This window comes from Quercus robur, chromosome 6, assembly GCF_932294415.1.
Source record: "Quercus robur chromosome 6, dhQueRobu3.1, whole genome shotgun sequence".
Taxonomy (NCBI): domain Eukaryota; kingdom Viridiplantae; phylum Streptophyta; class Magnoliopsida; order Fagales; family Fagaceae; genus Quercus; species Quercus robur.
Genome location: NC_065539.1, coordinates 26,828,575 through 26,847,004, shown reverse-complemented (window position 1 = coordinate 26,847,004; position 18,430 = coordinate 26,828,575). Strand labels below are relative to the sequence as shown.

The 18,430-nt window shown below is 36.9% G+C and overlaps 1 pseudogene; it reads right to left on the bottom strand.

Moving 5' to 3' along the window:
- Positions 1–12,571: 12,571 nt before the first annotated feature.
- Positions 12,572–15,037, bottom strand: LOC126690061 (phloretin 4'-O-glucosyltransferase-like; annotated as a pseudogene).
- Between the last annotated feature and the right edge of the window lie 3,393 nt (positions 15,038–18,430).

Here is an 18,430-nt window from a genome sequence, read left to right as displayed (position 1 = left end):
GGCTTCTCTACTTGAATTTGAATGGAAGGTAACCAACGGGCTTCTCTACCTTGGAATCTGGGATGATTGAGAGGCTTCTCTATCTCAATCTTGAATTGTGATGACCAAGGGGCTTTTCTACCTTGATTTGAATGTAAGGTAACCAAGGGGCTTCTCTCCTTTCGAACCTGGGACGATAGAGAGGCTTCTCTTTCTTAATCTTGGATTGGGGCAACCAAGGGGATTCTTTACCTCGATTTGAATGGAAGGTAACCAAGGGGCTAATCTACCTTGGAACTTGGGGTGATTGAGAGGCTTCTCTATCTCAATCTTGAATTACGGTGACCAAGGGGCTTCTCGACCTCGATCTGAATGAAAGGTCACCAAGGGGCTTCTTTACCTTGATTTGAATAGAAGGTGACCAATGGGCTTCTCTACCTTGGAACCTTGGGATCTTGCCTGGAAAAGATCAAAATTTGGAATTGGACTTTAAATGATGAGTTCTTTGTTGTTCCATTGTTTTTTGAGACGTGTGATTTTCCTCTCTCTCTCTCTCTCTCTCTCTCTCTTTAATTTGAATTTCTCCTTTTAGAAAGAAAACCTTGACTGATTTTTATGAAGTCCTTTGATTCATCATTTATTATTTATTTATTTTTTTGAAATTTGTTCATGGAGATTTGTTCAGGAGATTTTTCCTTTTGAAGATTTGTTTAGGAGATTTTTCATTTTCATGAAGATGTGTTCATAGAGATTTGTCCTTTGAAGATTTGTGTAGGAGATTTATCCCCTTTTGAAGATTTGATCATAGAGATTTGTCCTTTGAAGATTTGTTTAGGAGATTTATCCTATGAAGATTTGTTTAGGAGATTTTTCCCTTTTTCATGAAAATCTATTCATGGAGATTTGTCCTTCGAAGATTTGTTCTAGAGATTTGTCCTTTGAAAATTTGTTCAAGAGATTTTTCATTTTCATGAAGATGTGTTCGTAGAGATTTGTCCTTTGAATATTTGTGTAGGAGATTTATCCCTTTTTGAAGATTTGATCATGGAGATTTGTCCTTTGAAAATTTGTTTAGGAGATTTTTCCCTTTTTCATGAAGATTTGTTCATGGAGATTTGTCCTTTGAAGATTTGTTCAGGAGATTTTTCCCTTTTTCATGAAAATGTGTTCATGGAGATTTTTCCTTTGAAGATTTGTTCAGGAGATTTTTCCTTTTGAAGATTTGTTCATGAGATTTTTCATTTTCATGAAGATGTGTTCATAGAGATTTGTCCTTTGAAGATTTGTGTAGGAGATTTATCCCTTTTTGAAGGTTTGATCATGGAGATTTGTCCTTTGAAGATTTATTCAGGAGATTTTTCATTTTATGAAGATTTGTTCATGGAGGTTTATCCATTGAAGATAGAAGTGTAGGAGATTTATCCCTTTTTGAAAAATGTTTTAGGGGATTTATCCTTTTGATTTTTTTTTTAGGAGATTTGTCATTTAGAAATTTGAATTGGAGATTTATCCCTTGAAGATTTGTTTATGGAAATTTGTAGACATGGCAAAACGGGCGGGTCGGGTCGGGTCGGGTTCGGGTCAGGTCAATCGGGTCACGGGTCATTTTTAGCGGGTTGAAATCGGGTTCGGGTCAATCGGGTTGCGGGTCGGGTCGGGTTGGGTTGGGTTGATCCGTATTTTTCACATGAAATTTTTTATTTTTTATATTTTTTATAAAGAAAACAATATGTATTTGCCATTTGAATAGTTATGTAACATATTACTTAATATAAAATGCATTATTTTGAATTCACTACTTATATCAAGAATAAACTCAGCTAAACTTATTAATATTTATTCAATAATTTTAAAATTATACAAATCCTAACATTGCTATTTAAAACAAAACAACACAAAGATAAGTAAAACAAATATGCAAGTTTTATTTTTACACAATATCAACATTCCAAAAAAAAAATTACAAATGACTTATTGGATAACTCATTTGATAAAGAATAAAAACATATAAGAAAGTTACAATTTTAAAAATTAATTTTATAATCTATTATCAATTGTGATTGATACTCTATTTCAATTTGATATATACATTAAAGTTTGATTGCTTACTTATTTATACCTAGTCTCTTTTATGAAGATCATATCATTGTTAAGTAGCACACACTCTAGGAAATATCATAATTTATTTTGAAAAGCAGTTTATTTTGAACATAAATTGTTAAAAAATAGATCTAAGCATTCATAATTTATGCTAATTTGATACTTTGGCTTTACTATTTTCACACTTGTGAATGCGTCTCACACATATCTACAATTTTAAAACTGTTTTTAACTTTACTGTAATCAGATTATCTTAGCATGTACTTTGCTATTTGATATCTAAAAATCTTTACTTATTACAGAATGCTCAACCATTTATTTTTCAATTAATTTGCATGCAGTTATGTAAATGTATCAATTGTTTTCTTAAAACTCACAATAAACAATTAAACCAATATTGTCTTAATTTCACTATTTTTTTTACCCAAAAAAAAAAGTTTTAAAAAAATGATTCGGGTTCGGGTCGGGTTGCGGGTCGGGTCGGGTTGACCCGCACAAAACACGGGTCGGGTCACGAGTTAACCCGTTTTTGCTTCGAGTCAAAAAAATCGGGTTCGGGTCGGGTATTTTTCGAGTCGGGTCGGGTCAGAAAATTTTGACCCGTTTTGCCATGTCTAGAAATTTGTCCTTTGAAGATTTGTTCAGGGGATTTTTCCTTTGAAGATTTGTTTAAGAGATTTTTCCTTTTGAGTTTTTTTTTTTTTTTTTTTTTTTGGGGGGGGAGTGGGGGGAGATTTATCCTTTTAAAAAATTAGGAGATTTATCCTTTGAAATTTTTTTAGGAGATTTTTCCTTTTGAAAATTTGATTTTAGGAAATTTTTCCTTTTTGAAAAATGTTTTAGGAGATTTATCCTTTTAAATTTTTTTTAGGATATTTGTCCTTTTTAAATTTTTTTTAGGAGATTTATCCTTTGAAAATTTTGTTAGGAGATTTGTCCTTTTGAAAATTTTATTTTTGGAGATTTTTCCTTTTTGAAAAATGTTTTAGGATATTTATCCTTTTGAAATTTTGTTAGGAGATTTGTCCTTTAAAAATTAAAGTTCAGGAGATTTTTCCTCTTTTAATTTCCCGCAAGAAAAACAAGAGTTGATTTCTAGTTAGTTAATTTGTATAACTCATGAACTACCACTCTTTGATCTTTGTATTTGATGACTTTGATATGTATGGACTTATTCTTGTAAGAGCTTGATTCAGAAAAGTTTAGAGTTTACCTGATGAAGCTTTATGGTGCAAAGGTTTGAATTTACCTGACAGGTTTTGACATGGGTGATCTCACTTGAATGAGGCATAGCTGAATGCCTCTAGTCTATAAATTGAAGCATGATTTTGAAAACCTTGACTTTTGAGGAAAAGATGATTTTTTTTTTTTTTTTAAATGGATGAGGCATGGCCGAATGCCCCTAATTTAGAAATGGATGCAAGATTTTTTTTTTTTGAAAAGATGATGATGATGATGATGATCTTTTTTTTTTTTTTGAAAATGAATGAGGCATGGCCAAATGCCCCTAGTTTGCAAATTGATGCATGATTTTTGAAAAGCTTAATATTTGAGGAAAAAATGATTTTTTTTTCAAACTGGATGAGGCACAGCCGAATGCCCTAGTTAGAAATGCTTGCATGATTTTTGGAAATCTTGATTATTTTTTTTTGAAAAGATGATGATGATGATCTTTTTTTTTTTTTCAAAATGGATGAGGAATGACAGAATGACCCTAGTTTAATAATCAATGTGAAATTTGAAAAATCTTATTGTGTAGGGACCTTCAATAAAGCAAATATTTGAGTAAAGCAAGATCAAAATCACAAAACTGGGTAAAACAAGTACTGCTGGAATGATGGTAGCATCTAAACTAAAGATTGATGGTGATTTTTGAGTAGACGAAAGATCCATATCCACCTTCTACAAAAGATTCTTTCCATGAGTTTGTTAGTAATCAGTTATTATAAAAATGTTTTGGGCCAATGCCCCTAGTTTAGACATGCTTGTACTGAAAATTGATGATATGCTTAATGTAAAACAAATGCTCTTAGCCTAAATTGGTGCAAAGAAATGTCTTGATTTTGAGCCTTAGAAAAAATGTTTCTTTGGAGCGATTGTGATCAGACCTTTGGAAAGGCTGCCTACATACCTCTCTTATAGAGGATCAGCTCCAAACGTAGTTCAAAAAAAGTTTTGAAAAATGAATTTTTGAAATTTTTTTTGAAATGAAGTTTCTTTTTGGGTGATGGTGATCGAGCCTTTGAAAAGGTTGCCTACGTACCTCTCTCATAGAGGATCAGGTCTGGACATAGTTCGGAAAAAAAAGTTTTGAAAAATGATTTTTTTTAAAAATGAGTCTCTCTTTTTTTTTTTCTTTTTTTCTTTTTTGAAAAAATGAAATTTATTTAGAATGATATTTTTTGAAATTTTATCTTTTTCAGATGAACAAAAGGTGATCCTTTGAACAACCTCTTTGACCAATCATAATGCTCAATTGTTAACTCGATCTTATTGGCTAGAAAAGATTTGAAATCATTAAAAACATGTAATCCAATTTGCTTCTTCATTCTGAAAATTTTTAGATTAAGTCTTCAAAGACAATCAAAGAAATGAAATGCTTGGGAATCACACATGTTGGGAACAAGCAAGAAAGGGAAAAATCCCAAGTTTAAAAATTTGGAAACTTTTGAGAATTTTGAAATTTTGTTCTCTTGAGAGTTATTTTTTGTTGGAAGCAAACAAAGGGAGTGTTTGTAGCCTAGAATTTTTTTTTTATTCACTTGAGAATTTGTGAAATTCTGTCTTTTAAAGATATCAACCAGTGGGGCTTGATAATCTTGAGCAGTTTTCCTTTTTAATCCAAGAGAAAATATTATTAGAGCTAAATGTGTGCTTTCAATCAGCAAGACTTCAAGAAGGGCTTTATTCAAAGGTTGTAATGTAGGCCGGGCTTAGGTTATTGAAAGGAAGGATATAAAAGGCTCAAAACCCTAATGATATTTTCCCAAGTATGCAATACTTTAAATTCAAGCATTGGAAGATTTTTTCCATATCTTCCATCATTGACTCTTGTGCTAATATCCCTGTAATGTTCATCATCTTCTCATTGGTCTTCATTGATTCCTTTCATTTGATCTTGATTTTTATAGCTTGACAACTTCCTCTTTTTGGTCTCCTTTGCATCTTATCTTGTGGTCAGATCACTCACTCTCACTTTTGTTTTTCTAATTTTTTGAAAGTTTTTTTTTTGAATTTTTGTTTTGTTTTGTTTTCGCTCTAATTTTTGCCTAGATCGCCCTTTTGGGTTTTTAGCCTAACGGGCTTTTTATTTTTATTTTTATTTTTATTTTTATTTTTTTAATTTTGATTATTGTTATTTATTTATTTATTATTATTATTATTTTTTTGCTTTCACTCAACTGCATTTTTTGGTTTCTTTCAATTTGACAGAGTTTCATCTTTCTCGGATGAATTTGCACTTCTCCTTGATACCCTCTTATCCTTTCTAATGCACTTTCATTTTCCTTGACTTGACTGAACACACTTTTTTTAATTAAATGTATCTTACTTTTTCTTTTCCTTATCTTCCTCAATTTGATTAAATTTCTTCTCTTGACGAATCCTCATTTTTGCTCATCCTTTTCAACTTGAATGATCTTTCATGGAATCTGATGTCTCTTGTGTATAGTATTCTCTCATAACTAGATGAAAATTCTTGCATTCACTTCTCTCTCTCTCTCTCTCTCTCTTTTAGAAGAAGTCTTTTCTAGCTTGATGGCCTTCTCTTTTTTCTCATAGTTTAATGCTTTCTCAAAATCTTTTCTCTCCTTGATGGATTTCCTTCCTACCTAGCTTGATGGAGTGAACTATCCCTTTCTTTGACGAACTCTCTTTTCAAACGTGGCTAGGGTTTCTCTTTTATACTTAAGACAAAACATAAAACCCTACACGTCAACTAGGCTTAGGTTGAGTTGGAAAATTCTGCAGAAAAACGTTCTGCCTGAGTTTCGATCGATCGAGTCTAATGCTCGATCGATCGAGCCAGACAAAATTGCACAATAAACTCTGCAATAACTTGATTCCAACTTTACATAAAACGCATACACTTTGAGTAAGTCTAAACAAGACTAAAACCTGTTTTGATCATGGTTTGCCAACATTACAAACTAGAGTTCTAATACATTAGTTCCTAATCCTTAGAACCTAACATAATCCTAAATGAAGAAGGTGTTCAAGTTTTGAAGGGACTTAGGACCACAGATAATTGTTATGGGGTTATTCCCAAACCGAGCATAGCATGTCGAAGTGCTCGAGTGAATCTTTTAGAGCTATGGCATCAACGACTTGGGCATGCAAATTACAAGCAAGTGGCAAAAGTCTCAAAGCTTGAAGCAATGGTTGGTTTACCAAAGTTTGGAAAAGTTGAGAAGAATGTGTGTGGTCCATGCCAAATGGGAAAACAAACAAAGTCAGCCCATCCCAAAGTAAATGTAGTTGCTACTTCACGTCCTTTAGAATTACTTCATGTGGATCTAATGGGTCCAACGAGAACTAAAAGCATGGGCAGAAAGCGATACATTATGGTGGTAGTTGCTGATTTCTCAAGGTACTCTTGGGAAGAATTCCCTAGAGAAAAGTCGGAAGCATGTGACAAGATGGAAAGGTTATGCAAGAAGCTACAAAATGAAAAGGGAGTTCCCATAGTCAAAATCAGAAGTGATCATGGGAAGGAATTTGAAAATGCAAAATTTGAAGCTTTTTGCAATGAGCACGGCATCAAGAAGGAATTTTCAGCTCCAAAGACTCCTCAACAGAATGGGGTAGTTGAAAGGAAGAACCGAGTGATTCAAGAGATGGCGAGAGTCATGTTACTCAACAAAAATATTCCTCAAAAGTTTGGGGCTGAAGCAGTGAATACTTCGTGTCACATTGGAAATATAATTTACTTCCGAGCAGGGAGAAAGAAGACCTCATATGAAATTTGGAGAGAAAAGAAGCCAAAGGTGAAATACTTCAGAATATTTGGAAGTAAGTGTTACATTCTCAATGATAGGGAGAATCCTGGAAAATTGATGCTAAGAGTGATGAAGGGATATTTCTAGGATACTCCACAAACAGCCGAGCATATAAAGTGTACAATAAGTGCACTAAGACGGTAATGGAATCAATAAATGTGGTCATAGATGACACCATCTCAGAAAAGGACATTGATGTTGATGGTGAGGGATTAAGCCTTAAGAAAAATGAGGGTGAAGATGATATCTCTCAAGGTGATGATGCTGAGAAAGAATCACCAAAAAAGGAGTCTACACCTCCTATATCAAGAAGGGAGACTAGATCAACACCAAGATCTTCAAGCCTACTCACCCCTCCGGAAGTCCAACCTCCAATCTCTCGTGATGAGGAACCTTCCACTTCCAAGAGAACATCATCAAGAGTAATTCTTAACCATCCCCCAAGCAATACCATTGGTGATGTAAACGAGGGACTCCGTTTGAGAAAAGGACCAAGCTATAGTGTGAATCATGTGACGTACAATTGCTATCTTGCTCAATTTGAACCCAAGAATGTAGAGGAAGCTTTAAAAGATGAGAATTGGATAGAGTCCATGCACCAAGAGTTACATCAATTCGTTAGAAATGATGTATGGGAGTTGGTCCCAAGGGCCAAGGATACACATGTAATAGGCACCAAGTGAATCTTCAAGAACAAGACCGACGAAGATGGTGAAGTTGTCTGAAACAAGTCTAGATTGGTGGCTCAAGGATATACTCAAGTTGAAGGCATAGATTTTGATGAGTCCTTTACCCTAGTAATAAGACTAGAGTCAATTCGAATTCTTTTCTCCATAGCGTGCATTATGAACTTCGAGCTATACCAAATGGATGTGAAGAGTGCCTTCTTGAACGGTTTTCTAAATGAAGAAGTATTTGTTAAGCAAACAAAGGGGTTTCAAGACCCACATTTTCTAGATCATGTGCTAAGGTTGAAGAAAGCATTATATGGGCTGAAGCAAGCACTAAGAGCTTGGTATGATCACCTCACCACATACCTATTGGATCATGGTTTCAAGAGAGGACAAACCGACCGAACACTGTTTGTTAACAGAGATGAGAAATCTCTCCTTGTTGCTCAAGTATATGTGGATGATATTGTCTTTGGATCCACAATCGATCACCTAGCTCATGAATTTTCAGAGGAAATAAAAAGGGAATTTGAGATGAGTATGGTGGGAGAGTTAAACTATTTCTTAGGGCTACAAGTGAAACAACAGAAAGATGGGATATTCATTTCTCAAGAGAAATATGCCCAAAATGTTTTCAAAAGATTTGGTCTAGACTTTAAGAAACATACTTCCACTCCCATGAGTTCCTTAGCAAAATTGAGTCTTGATGCAGCCGGTGTGGATGTAGACCCAACACTCTATTGAAGCATGATTGGCAGTCTTCTCTATCTCACTGTAAGTAGACCAGACATCGCGTTTAGTGTGGGGGTATGTACACGATTTCAGGCAACTCCGAAAGAGTCCCACTTGACGGCTGTCAAGAGAATCATTCGCTACATTAATGGCACATCTGATTATGGAATTTGGTATTCAAAGGACTCAAATGAGTGCTTGGTTGGATATTCAGATGCTAACTGGGTCGGGTGCATTGATGATAGGAAAAGCACTTCAGGTGGTTATTTCCATCTTGGAAATAACTTGGTCTCATGGATAAGAAAAAAGCAAAATTTAGTCTCTCTTTCAACAGCCGAAGTTGAATATGTTGCAGCAGGGAGTTGTTGTGCACAATTATTATGGATGAGGAAGCTCTTTCATGACTATGGAATTACTCAAGACACTATGTGTGTGTTCTGTGATAACACGAGTGCCATAAATTTGTCAAAAAATCCAATTCAACACTCGAAATCAAAGCATATTGAGATCTGATATCACTTCATTTGAGACTTGGTGGAAGAAAAGATTGTGTGTCTAGAGTTCATCAACACCGACAACCAAAAGGCAGACATATTCACTGAACCTCTTGATGGTCTGAGATTTGAATCTTTGCGTAAGACCATTGGTGTCGGTATCATTCCTTGAACTTTATCTCCCATGTGACCTTATTGTGTTCATTATTGCGTATTGCTTTATAGGACACACATGTACAAGTGGTTGCTGCCATGATGTTTCTTTTACAAGTTTTGTTTTATACTTGTCTTTGTTGATCTTACTTTACTTGTTCTGTTTTTTAGTGTGTTCAGAAAATTCAAAAACCCATAAAAATTGAAAAATCTTCAAAAAGTTTGATCACTTGTGTTGTGTATATCACATGTGAGTTTGGCCTAGTACCTTTGTACTAATGGCGTAGTGCATTTACGAGCTTAGCTTGTTATGTATGCACATCTATCTGTGTGGGAAAATCTTGAAAACTATGGGTGACTATTGTAAATAGATCTTCAAGCTTGTCATGAATGATTGGTCAATTGTCTTGTTGGTCTTGATACTTGCATTGACTTGTGCCTATATATCTTCCCACCTTTACTTTTATGTTTTTGCAAAAGAGCTCACCAAATCTAAATCTCAAAATTAAAAGAAATTATGAACTGCAAAAGCCTATCACACACACTAGTATTTGACTAGGAAAAAGGCACGGAGACTCTTGTATTGAAATGTGTGGTGCTCAAAAAGCCAAAGGCTAACTCTCAATGTTGAAATATCAAAAATTTCAAGCACCGATCTCTAAAAGAGATGTTTTATCCAAAAAGGATCTAATGTTATGTTTTATACAGAAGCCAAATGAAAAGCTTCAAAGTTTTGTAATCATTCTCTTGTGGGAGGTCATATATGCTTATTTCTATAATTGAGATAGTCCACTTGACTGAGTACCAGTTGTGTATGACTTGATTGAATTGATCATTGAAGTTTCACTCTGGTCTAAGGACTATTCCACATTTGATACTCACCCACAACACACAAGACTTTGATTCAATTAATGCTTATCTCATTTGTGTGATTGTACATGTTCAAATGTGATGTGTATGCTTAATTACTTACTAATCAAACCCAAAAAGATTTTTGAGTGTTTTATATGTTTTTAAAAGTGATTTTATACGTTCGTGCTTTTAGTTTTTGTTCAAAAGGCATTTTTGTGTTTTTTCCTCAAAAACTGGTTTAGAGGTTGTTTCGTAAGAAGCTCGCGACTTAAAGCTTCCCGCGAAATGTGCTTAAGGGAAATTACAAAGTCACATTTTCATATAGTGAGTCTCACTATTGCCTCGCGAGTATTTCGTGACTAAAATCTTCTCGCGAAATGTTTTTAGGCAAAAAATTGAAAATTTTTCATTTCATACCAAGGCTATCGCAACTGTCTCGCGACTAAATGCTTCTCGCGAAAGCCTCAGTGTGTCTCACGACTAATATCACGACTCTCTAACTCGCGAAAAATGCGTGTTTTTAATTTCTCAAAATTTCCTCACTTCCCTCGCACTACCTCTCTCGAACCCCTCTCAACCCAAAATCAAATTTTTCTCAACCCCATCATTTTCAAGCAAAAATCTCTGCGAAATCACTTCAAGGTATGTTTTCCTAAACATTGTTTCCATTTTTGTCTTAAATTATGCAAATTTTAGCTTAGGGTTTTGAAATTTGGGGATTTTCGAAAAAGGGGTTGGGGTTCTTATTTTTGTGCAAATTTTTTCAAAATTTTGATTGGGCTGAGTCCCATTTGCTGTGTTTGTATCTGTGTTGGCCCCAAGAGGCATTTTAAACATGTATTGAGGCAAATTTTATCATGTTCATGCATTCTTCATAGGTGTTGTGCACTGTTACATGTTAGGTGTTTGACAGAATGTCCTAGTGACATTCTTGTGTTGAATTGGACTCAAGTGAGTTCCTTTGCTTGGGTTTATTCTTGATTGACCATGTTTAACATGTTTTGATCAATGAGAGTGTGTTCTACACACTTTTCCCAAATTGTGCCTCAATGCCATGCCATGCACACACTAGGCATCCTCAAGGCACACCCCATGCACCTCCTGCTGCACTCACTTGCATCAGCACATGCACACACATGCACAGTCTCTTATTTTCATGCATTGTGTTTATGTTTACATGTTTTAACACTTATAGCGTGCTATTTAAGTTTGTTTTCTCTGTTTTGAGTTGACTAAACTCTGTTTTAATCTACTTTATTGATGGTTTGAACTAACTTGAATTTAATCAAGTTTTGTGTTTGTGCACCTGTTTTTGTTCTTTGTTCTCTGTGTAACTATGTAGAGGTCTCCGTTTAAAAGCTCAACTGTAAAAGGAGGCAGCAACAAAGGGAAAGAGTCGGTGATTGATGTTGATAACCCTTCACCAAGGTCAAAGAGGGCACGTTTTTCAATAGGAGTGTATGATCCTGACTTGTTTAGATCGTATGCTACATTTCAGACCTATATGAACTACTTTTGAGATGCTCCATTGCTGGTTGAAAGGGTCGTTCATCAACCATCTCTCCTAGATACCAATATTCCAACATGGTTTGCCACCAAGGATTGGAACTTTCTTCTCTCAAATCTTGAGGATTCATATGAAAACTTGGTGAAAGAATTTTATGCCAATGCCATTATTAAAGGAGAGGAAATAAAGGGTGAGAGGAAAGCGGTTCTCAGTTACACCTGTCTACCTGGCTGAAATTCTACACATCAACAAGCCAATATTACCTATCCCGCCGATATATTATGAACTGAATCCGGATGAGGAGGTTCTTCGAGAAGCTTTAGGAGCTAATTTGGAATTCTCCTCCAATGGGAAGTCAATAAGTGTGGCATCTCTTTCTCCCGAATTAAGGCTGCTCATGATGATCATGTTTAGCAACCTCTATCCTCTATCCAGCACCGGTTACATGAATCTTGGTCGAGCATTATTCTTGCATGATCTGATCACTGACGTGGAGATTGATGTGTGTTTTCATAATTTCCACATTGTGGCAAAAATCGTTGACCAGACTGCTTCAAGGAATTGTATTCCTTTCTATCGCCTTATCTCAAGGATTTTGAAGCTCAAAGGTGTGCATCCCTCGAAAGATGAGCGCCCGTATCCAAGGCCAAGTCCAATTAATATCCGCACTCTCCATGCAAGCATGAGTCACACCAAGAAGAATACCAAGCAAGAAAGTCATGCTAATCAGCGAAGCTCAAGCTCTACATCCCATGTTTATGACGAATAGCTAGACAACATCATAACTACTCTCCAAGACATCACTGCCAAAATATCCAGACTAGCTACCATCATGCACTCCCAACACATTTGTTTCGACACCAAGTTCACATCTCTCTAGACTTAAATGGACCAAATTCAGAGGAAGCTAGAGGAACATGAAGACTAGCTATTCCATGACAAAAAGGGGGAGATGGTGTCGTTGATAGGGGGAGTGTAGTGATAGGGGGAGGAGAAGCTAGTAACTGATGTTTGGTTTACTGTTATTGTTGTTTTCACTGCTTTTGTTTAAAGCTTTAGTACTCTGTTTTTAATTTCAAATTATATTCAGTAATTGTGTTTACCTTTTTGCTTTGTAGCATTTTTTTGTGCTTCTAAGATATTTCTAATATGTCTTGAGTACCTCACACTTGTACCCTAGTAGGATCTTGTATCCTAAATGCATATACTTCGTGCATTTTGCATGGTTGTGTGTTGGACATGCAATTGATCCTTATGAGTGATCTTCATTGCATTGCATGTCCAGATGAGCATTTACTTGTTAAATGTTCATTGTAGTCATTCTTTAATGACTATTCTTGTATGATCAAGATATTCTTACATGTTTGTATTGTGTTTACAAACTTGATCGCATTTTACTGGCTCATATACCTACCATGTATTCAACTTGTCATAAGCTTAATGAAAGTTTTGTTTGTGCGCAAGTGTTTCAGGTTACAGGTATATACGTGCAAGTGCTTCACAGCTTCTAGATTAGGTATGAGTGAGATTTGCCACTGTTTCCAAACTCACGTTTAAGTCTAGAGTCTGTTTTTCGGGATTTTGTCATGGAATAGCCAAAGGGGGAGATTGTAAAATTGTAATTTACAACCATGTGTTTTGTTGGCTTTTATTCTGTGCCAAATTTGATTGTAATTTTATTCAATCTTTTATACCCTGTATTTATTGTGGGATTTAATTGTAAGGGTTGTGTGATAGAGAGAGAGAGAGAGTGTGTGAAGACTCAAGCAATTGAAGACATAAGAGTTTTCACAGGTATCTCGCGAGTAAGCATCCCGCGAAATGATGCATGTGCCCTGCACATGACTAGAATGTGAAGAGTCAGCACAGATGGAGACAGCTGTGTTTCGCGAGTAGCTCGCGGGTAAAGCCTTCTTACGAGACACTCGCGAAACATTCTGTTTTGCTAGATTGTGTTATCTGATACACACTTTCTGTACCCACATTACCCACAAAAGTTGAGGAGTGCTTCAGATAGAAAACCCTAGCCACAAACCTTGAGAGTTAGAGATTGTTATACTCATAATCCTCTACGCATTTGCTTGTGGATTTTCCTCAACTCCTACTTCTCCATTTCCATATCATTGAGATGTTGATAGTCCAAACACTTACCACACCCTTTCAGAGTGTCAAGTAAGGTTTTGGAGTTGCTGGGAAGCATTGGAAGAAGCCAAGGATGGCAGATGCAACATGAAGCTTGTTGCGGGATCCAGAAAGCTAAACAAGACACGGTTCCGAGAAGCCTTGTTGGAGTAGGAGCTTGGAGGGCTCAGGTACATCGAGTAGATTAGGCTTGGAGGGTTTCTTGCTAACCCATGTATCCCAACTTATTGTCTAGTGGATCGATTACCGCTTGGAGGGCGGCGGAGAGGTTTTTCGCCGAGTTCTTCAGTTTCCTCTTCGATAACACATCAGCGTGTTATCTTGTGTTTGCATTCTTCTTCCCTACTCTTTTACCTTTCATTTTACTGCTGTGTTATAATGTTTATGGGTTAGAGTAGCTTGTTTGTTTATCCGCTCGCATTTACTCTATTCCACACTTAGTATTAAGTTAGAGTAAAATTAATCGAGCCGTAACTTTAATTTGGGGGTCTAAATAGCTCGTGTTTTCACACATTTTCGAGCATTCACTTACGACCCACAAGAAGGGTCGCCCACAATCCAACAATCCACGTGCAACTTCCTCCATTTGTTGCTTCTTTAACACCGATAAGCTCCCAAATGAAATATAAATTACCGATGATTCTGGCTTAGAGTTAAGCCATTCGAAGTAGTAGAACCATCCTAAAAAGCATATGGAACTAGTGGTCTAACTGCAACCAAGTTAAGCTTTTCAATTGCCTTTAACGCCTTGGGTTCTAGTGCATCAAAGGTATTCACTAGAACTCTTGTTCTTGGATAGTTCTCTTTTTCAAGTGCTTCAAAATGGGCTTCAAATGTTGGAACAGCAGAAGGGTACGGGTTTGAAGCAAGCAAGGAGGGAAGTTCACGGCTAGTGAGCAATGGTAGACCCAGTAATTGTGTCAAACATGAGGGGTTGTTCCTGATAACATCGGCAAAACCATTGAAGTAGTAGTAATATATGTCAAAAACCATGGCTGGCTGAATCCAAAGAAGCACGGAAGGAAGGTGATGCTCACGTGCCACGTCAGCAGCCCAAGGTATGAGCATTGTGTAGACTAAACAGGTAAAGGGACGTCCCTGGTTGGCGTTAGATACAATAAGGTCAGTGAGAGTTTTGGAGCCATTGCACTTGAGCTGTATAAAATGGTGCTGGTCATCATCCCCGGGTTTCACTTCGTCGTCATAGCCATCAGAGAAGATGGCAAAAGACAGGCCTTTAGGAGGAGGGCTTTTGATCATGCGACGGTGGGTGCTAACACAGGTGACACAAGTGACATGAGCTCCCATGCGAATGAGGCTCTCTGCGAATTGGAGGGCAAGGTTGTTATGGCCTTGTGTGGGAAATGTCATGAGGAGGAAGTGGCGTTGTTGTTCTTGTTGCTGCAACATATTCTGGATTTTTGGTGGTGTTGGAGCTAGAGTAGAGAGAGTCGTGCTTTAGCTCGTGAGAGAGAGATATAAATAATAGAGAGAAATTAATTAGGTTTGCTTTAATTGATAACTTTCAATGCAAGAGGTGGGGGCTTGGTTACTGGGGATTTCTTGTGTTTTTGTTTTCATTAGAGAGAGGGGACAAGAAACCAGCTGGCGGTGACCAAAGAATTCCACAAACTTCTACAACCTCTTTTTATGATGTGGCTAATTATATTATACAGTCTTGGTTATTCATTGAAAAAATAATAATATAATTGATGATACATAAAATTGGTAGTGAGCTGATTGTATACACACGCGCCAATTGAAGTACATGAAGCACAATAAGAAACAAAGAACCTACATAGAGTATCAGTGGGATACCGAACAAAGACCTTCTAAAGGTTAAGTTAGTAATAGAAGAATCTAAAAAATTGGTTGTCAAATTTTCTCTACTACAACATTTTAGATACTGCAAACATACTAAAAAGTCGGTTAGAGAGAGAATGATAGAAAAAATAATGTGAGGTTTGTTTTCAAGATCTTCGGGTTGGAAGAATTGTGTACTAGACATGAGAAGAGTTAAAAGGAGATGGGTATAAAGAAAGATCAAGATGTACCATGGCAGATGAAACCATGGCTGCACCACCACCATGAGCTATAGTGGGACTAGTTGTAGTAACTCCAAAAATGTCGTGACCCACCTCTCTCTCTCTCAGAGATGGGTATAGGGGTTGATTTTGAGATTTTGTTTTTGGTTTTGTGTGGCTAAGCTATGTGGAGCTAATTTTATGATTTTGATTTTGATTTTGATTCTGATGATTATTGAATGGTCAAAAATGTGTGAAAACACAAGAGCTACTTAGACCCCCAAATAAAAATTACGGCTCGATAGATTTTACTCTAACTTTTACTAAGTGTAGAAAAGAGTAAATGCAAGCATATGAACAAACAAGCTACTCTAACCCATATTCATAATAACACAGCAGTAAAATGAAAAGTAAAAAAGTAGGGAAGAAAGATGCAAACACAAAGACAACACAGCGATGTGTTATCGAAGAGGAAACCGAAGTCCTCGACGTGAAACCTCTCCGCCGCCCTCCAAGCGGTAATCGATCCACTAGACAATCTGTTGGGATACATGGGTTAGCAAGAGACCCTCCAAGCCTAATCTACCCGATGTACCTAAGCCCTCCAAGCTCCTACTCCAACAAGGCTTCTCGGAACCGTGTCTTATCTAGCTCTTCGGATCCCGTAACAAGCTCCATGTTGCATCTGCCATCCTTGGCTTCTTCCAATGCTTCCCAGCAGCACCAAAACCTCACTCAACACTCTAAAAGGGTGTGGTAAGTGTTTGGGTTATCAACCTCTCAAGGATATGAAAGTGGAAAGGTAGGAGTTAAGGAAAATCCACAAGCAATTGTGTAGAAGATTTAACAATCTCTAACTCTCAAGGTTTGTGGCTAGGGTTTTCTCTCAGAAGCACACCTCAACATTTGTGGGTAATGTGGGTATATATAGTGTAAGTACAGAAAGTGTGCATCAGATAGGACAATCTGGCAAAACAGAATGTTTCGCAAGTGTCTCGTAGGAAGGCCTTACCCGCGAGCTACCTGCGAAACACAGTTATCTCCATCCTATCCTGACTCTTCGCATTCCAATCATGTGTAGGGCACATGCATCATTTCACAGGATGCTTAGTCGCGAGCTACCCACGAAAACTCTTCAGTCTTCAATTTTCTTAAGTCTTCACATTCTCTCTCTCTCACACAACCCTTACAATTGAATCTCACAATAAATACAAGGTACAAAATATTGAATAAAATTACAATCAAATTTGGCACAGAATAAAAGCCAACAAAACACATAGTTGTAAATTACAACTTTACAATCTCCCTCTTTGGCTATTCCGTGACAAAACCCCTAAAACAGACTTTAGACTTAAACATGAGTTTGGGAATAGTGGCAAAACTCACTCACACCTAATCTAGAAGCTGTGAAGCACTTGCGTGTATATACCTGTAACTTGAAACACTCGCACACAAACAAAACTTTCATTAAGCTTATGACAAGTTGAATACATGGTACGTATATGAGCAAGTAGTGCAATCAAGTTTATAAACACTATAAAACATGTAAGCACAACTTGATCAAACAAGGTCAGTCATTAAAGAATGACTACAATGAGAATTTAGCAAGTAAATGCTCATCCGGACATGCAATGCAATGAAGACCAATCATAATGATCAATTGCATGTCCAACACACAACCAATGCAAAATACACAAAGTATATGCATTTAGGATACAAGATCCTACTAGGGTACATGTGTGAGGTACTTAAGACATATAAGCAATATCTTAAAAGTACAAAGAAATGCTACAAAGTATTGAGATAAACACAAATACTGAATATAAAAATGAAATTAAGACCAATGTACTAAAGCTTTAAATAAAAGCAATAAAGACTGTAAACAGATAGCAATTTCTAGCTTCTCCTCCCCCTATCACTACACTCCCCTTATTAATGACACCATCTCCCCCTTTTTGTCATGGAATGGCCAAAGAGGTTAGAACTGATCGAACTCTAAATTTGATCCCTAGTCCATGGATAAATCATCGATCTGTGAGGATAAAGCCATGATCTGACCCTGGATATAAGCAAATTGGTCCGCGGTGTGCTACAAATGGGAGTCAAGCATGGTAAACATCTGGTCCACTCTAACCAGGAGGTGATCAAGTCTGTCTGGTCCTCATGCTGGTGCTAAAGATGACGGCTGAGCTGAAGTCTTTGGAGCAGTGGTGAATCTATCAATCTCCTCCACTGTGTCACCACCCTCTTCCTTAACACGATCCCTTGGTATTGAAGACATAACTGTTCTGGAGCCTTTGATGTAGGCTATGCTCCAAGTCACTGTATGTGCACCAATGGGATAGTCTCTTTGAACCACAGTGAGACCACTTGGAAGTTTGAGCCTTAACTTTGCGATAAGGCCCATTATGAGTGAAGGGAATGGCATCACTGTTTTGGAGTTCTGCTTCTCAATGCTCTTCTTCAAAAGGTGGAAGATGTGTCCACATATATCAATCTCCTTATGAGTAAAGAGATCGTACAAAAAGATTGTCCTTGGAGCGGACAATGTTGTCAGATTGGTGACAGGATATAAGTTGTGGATCATCACATGAGCAAGAGTCCTCATCTCCAGACTGAATGGAATTGTGTTCATGGAGGTCTTCTTAAGTGTACCACCAAGAGTCAACACCATCTCCTCAATAGAGTCCAAGCAATCCTCATATTGGACTATGATTGGGTGTGAGGGAGGACGAATCTCCAAAAATTCTTGAATGCTTTCCTTTGTAATCACAAACTC